The 5,000-nt window shown below is 53.7% G+C and overlaps 3 pseudogenes; all 3 read right to left on the bottom strand.

Moving 5' to 3' along the window:
- Nucleotides 1–2,141: 2,141 nt before the first annotated feature.
- On the bottom strand, nucleotides 2,142–2,258 carry LOC137329503 (U2 spliceosomal RNA; annotated as a pseudogene).
- Nucleotides 2,259–3,219: 961 nt separating this feature from the next.
- On the bottom strand, nucleotides 3,220–3,336 carry LOC137329502 (U2 spliceosomal RNA; annotated as a pseudogene).
- Nucleotides 3,337–4,297: 961 nt separating this feature from the next.
- LOC137329366 (U2 spliceosomal RNA) lies at nucleotides 4,298–4,414 on the bottom strand (annotated as a pseudogene).
- Nucleotides 4,415–5,000: the final 586 nt, after the last annotated feature.

The raw sequence follows: 5,000 nt of genomic DNA, 5'->3' as shown, positions 1-5,000 counted from the left end.
GATTTCCCTGCCTCCCTCCCTCCCCCCCAGGACTTCCTTCTGAACACCTTTGTCGTTTGAGCGAGGGCCAAAAGCCTGCCTGTGAAAGGGAAGGATCAGCCGGTCAGCCCCCTGCTGGTCGCTGCTGCCAGTGCAGCAGGCGTGCGTGTGTCCTCGGCCTCGTGTCCAGGTCCCTCAGGGACTTGAGGCAGCTCTCCCCGGTGGTCTCGTGGTCAGGACCGGGCTTCGAATCCCGGTCGGGGGGGGATGACTTTCTGCTGCAGATTAATTGGCATGAAGGAAAGTCTCCCCTCCTGAGCGTAAAGCTCCACCCTCACCACCACCACCGCCTTTTCCTCCCCTTGACAAACGGACAGACAGACAGTCAGACAGTCAGTCCAGTTCGGGAGCGCAGCTTTCATTAAGCAATGGCATTTGTGACAACTCATCGTCTGACAGGTTGATGATTTCCCCACACGCCTCCTGCCGAATAAAAGGCTCACCCTCCCGGACACTACCCCCAGAATCACCCACCCCGCCCCCCCGGGGTGAATATTAAGCCCGAGAACACCGACTGTAACCAACCGCAGTGAAAAGTTGAAGTGGCAACTCATTAACCAGATTTATTTTGGGCAACTCATTAACCAGATTTTTTGTTCATTTGGTTTATGAGTTGCCAAGTGTAAATCTGGTTAATGAGTTGCCACTTCAACTTTTCACTGCGGTTGGTTACAGTCGGTGTTCTCGGGCTTAATATTCGCCCCGGGGGGGGGGGGGGGGGGGTGTATAGCGGGCGATGGCCGGTGTGGAGTGCGTTTTTTGGGGGTTGATTTTCACTTTGCCTCGCTGGTGGAATTTGTGGGAGGCAGGCAAGGGGAATGGTGTGGGCTGGTGGGCGGCAAGGGAGATGCTTGCTTCGGGGTGTTATCCTCACTTTGGTCCGCTGGTGAGAGTAGGCAGCGGCAGGCCGGCAGGCAGGCAGGCAGGCAAGTGTGATGTAGTGTGGGGTGCAGTGCAGTGCGGTGCGGTGCTGCCCTGTCGTTTATGAAAGGTTGTAATGACACTGCTTTGCAGCTGACCATGTCCACTGATTTGTGACGCCCGTATGGAGGCTGATATCTCAGGAGGGCCGAGGCCGATTTCCTCCGGGGACGGCTCGTCGCGTGCGGCAGGACGAGGCGCAGCGGACGGTACCGAGCGCTCGGAGGTGCGGCGCTGCCCGCCGGAGGTACAGCGAAAGTCTGCGAACCGCTTTCCGCCTCCTCTCACCGCACGGCTCTCCTTTTCACCCACTGGCGGATTTTCACCCTCCGACTGCTCGCTACCGTCCGCTGCGCCTGGTCCGGGCCCTGTCCATTGTCATGTTAATGGCAGGGCGGGGCAGGACTGCTTTCACCAGGAACCCGGTTTTCTGGGTCAGAGGTTCCAGGGGACCTGTTTTGTGCGGACTTCCCTGTGTCCGTCCCTCCATGCCTTCCCCCCAGGACTTCCTTCTGAACACCTTTGTCGTTTGAGCGAGGGCCAAAAGCCTGCCTGTGAAAGGGAAGGATCAGCCGGTCAGCCCCCTGTTGGTCGCTGCTGCCAGTGCAGCAGGCGTGCGTGTGTATTCGGCCTCGTGTCCAGGTCCCTCAGGGACTTGAGGCAACTCTCCCCGGTGGTCTCGTGGTCAGGACCGGGCTTCGAATCCCGGTTGGGGGGGGATGACTTTCTGCTGCAGATTAATTGGCACCTCTGAAAGAAAGTCTCCCCTCCTGAGCGTAAAGCTCCACCCTCACCACCACCACCACCGCCACCTTTTCCTCCCCTTGACAAACAGACAGACAGACAGACAGACAGACAGTCAGTCCAGTTCGGGAGCGCAGCTTTCATTTGGAAGCAGACCCTGCTTGTTTAAAGTCAACGACGCCAAGTTATTTTGCACTTTGAATTATATCGCTCCGTGCGAGCGGCACTCAGCCTTGGAGAAGAAAAAAATACCACTGAGCTGAGAAAGTTCTTTTTAAAAAGGTTTCCTTCCACAGCAGCTCTGAGTGAGAGAGAGAGAGAGATATCAGCTTTATTCTCAGTAATAATACACACACACACACACACACACACACACACACACACACACACAGAGACACTGGGAAAGAGCTGATTTTCCTTTTGAATATCTCCCCACGGGGAGCTGCACCGTTCCCAGAAACACTGCAATACTGGGTCGATGCGTGGAGTGGACGGAGCAAGCCCCTATTCCATCTCCCTGTTCTAAAAATCAATTAAAAATAATAATAAATAATATGTGTGTGTGTGTGTGTGTGTGTGTGTGTGTGTGTGTCGGTGTCAGTATCAGTCAGTGAGTCAGTGTCTCTCTCTCTCTCTCTCTCACTCAGAGCTGCTGTGGAAGGAAACTTTTTTAAAAAGAACTTGCATATTGAAAGAAAGATGTGTCTCAAGCTGCCGGGCCCTGTCCATTGTCATGTCAATGGCAGGACTGCTTTCACCAGGAACCCGTTTTTCTGGGTCAGAGGTTCCAGGGGACCTGTTTTGTGCGGACTTCCCTGTGTCCGTCCCTCCCTGCCTGCCTTCCCCCCAGGACTTCCTTCTGAACACCTTTGTCGTTTCAGCGAGGGCCAAAAGCCTGCCTGTGAAAGGGAAGGATCAGCCGGTCAGCCCCCTGTTGGTCGCTGCTGCCAGTGCAGCAGGCGTGCGTGTGTATTCGGCCTCGTGTCCAGGTCCCTCAGGGACTTGAGGCAACTCTCCCCGGTGGTCTCGTGGTCAGGACCGGGCTTCGAATCCCGGTCGGGGGGGATGGCTTTCTGCTGCAGATTAATTGGCACCTCTGAAAGAAAGTCTCCCCTCCTGAGCGTAAAGCTCCACCCTCACCACCACCGCCGCCTTTTCCACCCCTTGACAAACAGACAGACAGACAGACAGTCAGTCCAGTTCGGGAGCGCAGCTTTCATTTGGAAGCAGACCCTGCTTGTTTCAAGTCAACGACGCCAAGTTATTTTGCACTTTGAATTATATCGCTACGTGCGAGCGGCACTCAGCCTTGGAGAAGAAAAAAATACCACTGAGCTGAGAAAGTTCTTTTTAAAAAGGTTTCCTTCCACAGCAGCTCTGAGTGAGAGAGAGAGAGGGAGAGAGAGAGAGAGAGAGATATCAGCTTTATTCTCAGTAATAATACACACACACACACACACACACACACAGAGACACTGGGAAAGAGCTGATTTTCCTTTTGAATATCTCCCCACGGGGAGCTGCACCGTTCCCAGAAACACTGCAATACTGGGTCGATGCGTGGAGTGGACGGAGCAAGCCCCTATTCCATCTCCCTGTTCTAAAAATCAATTAAAAATAATAATAAATAATATGTGTGTGTGTGTGTGTGTGTGTGTGTGTGTGTGTGTCGGTGTCAGTATCAGTCAGTGAGTCAGTGTCTCTCTCTCTCTCTCTCTCACTCAGAGCTGCTGTGGAAGGAAACTTTTTTAAAAAGAACTTGCATATTGAAAGAAAGATGTGTCTCAAGCTGCCGGGCCCTGTCCATTGTCATGTCAATGGCAGGACTGCTTTCACCAGGAACCCGTTTTTCTGGGTCAGAGGTTCCAGGGGACCTGTTTTGTGCGGACTTCCCTGTGTCCGTCCCTCCCTGCCTGCCTTCCCCCCAGGACTTCCTTCTGAACACCTTTGTCGTTTCAGCGAGGGCCAAAAGCCTGCCTGTGAAAGGGAAGGATCAGCCGGTCAGCCCCCTGTTGGTCGCTGCTGCCAGTGCAGCAGGCGTGCGTGTGTATTCGGCCTCGTGTCCAGGTCCCTCAGGGACTTGAGGCAACTCTCCCCGGTGGTCTCGTGGTCAGGACCGGGCTTCGAATCCCGGTCGGGGGGGATGGCTTTCTGCTGCAGATTAATTGGCACCTCTGAAAGAAAGTCTCCCCTCCTGAGCGTAAAGCTCCACCCTCACCACCACCGCCGCCTTTTCCACCCCTTGACAAACAGACAGACAGACAGACAGTCAGTCCAGTTCGGGAGCGCAGCTTTCATTTGGAAGCAGACCCTGCTTGTTTCAAGTCAACGACGCCAAGTTATTTTGCACTTTGAATTATATCGCTACGTGCGAGCGGCACTCAGCCTTGGAGAAGAAAAAAATACCACTGAGCTGAGAAAGTTCTTTTTAAAAAGGTTTCCTTCCACAGCAGCTCTGAGTGAGAGAGAGAGAGGGAGAGAGAGAGAGAGAGAGATATCAGCTTTATTCTCAGTAATAATACACACACACACACACACACACACACAGAGACACTGGGAAAGAGCTGATTTTCCTTTTGAATATCTCCCCACGGGGAGCTGCACCGTTCCCAGAGACACTGCAATACTGGGTCGATGCGTGGAGTGGACGGAGCAAGCCCCTATTCCATCTCCCTGTTCTAAAAATCAATTAAAAATAATAATAAATAATATGTGTGTGTGTGTGTGTGTGTGTGTGTGTGTGTGTGTGTCGGTGTCAGTATCAGTCAGTGAGTCAGTGTCTCTCTCTCTCTCTCTCTCTCTCTCTCACTCAGAGCTGCTGTGGAAGGAAACTTTTTTAAAAAGGACTTGCATATTGAAAGAAAGATGTGTCTCAAGCTGCCGGGCCCTGTCCATTGTCATGTCAATGGCAGGACTGCTTTCACCAGGAACCCGTTTTTCTGGGTCAGAGGTTCCAGGGGACCTGTTTTGTGCGGACTTCCCTGTGTCCGTCCCTCCCTGCCTGCCTTCCCCCCAGGACTTCCTTCTGAACACCTTTGTCGTTTGAGCGAGGGCCAAAAGCCTGCCTGTGAAAGGGAAGGATCAGCCGGTCAGCCCCCTGTTGGTCGCTGCTGCCAGTGCAGCAGGCGTGCGTGTGTATTCGGCCTCGTGTCCAGGTCCCTCAGGGACTTGAGGCAACTCTCCCCGGTGGTCATGTGGTCAGGACCGGGCTTCGAATCCCGGTCGGGGGGGATGACTTTCTGCTGCAGATTAATTGGCACCTCTGAAAGAAAGTCTCCCCTCCTGAGCGTAAAGCT

The sequence above is a fragment of the Heptranchias perlo genome, chromosome 12 (genome assembly GCF_035084215.1).
Source record: "Heptranchias perlo isolate sHepPer1 chromosome 12, sHepPer1.hap1, whole genome shotgun sequence".
NCBI classification, from domain to species: Eukaryota; Metazoa; Chordata; class Chondrichthyes; order Hexanchiformes; family Hexanchidae; genus Heptranchias; species Heptranchias perlo.
The sequence above is the reverse complement of the archived record's forward strand: the minus strand, read 5'-3'. Positions and strand labels throughout refer to the sequence as shown.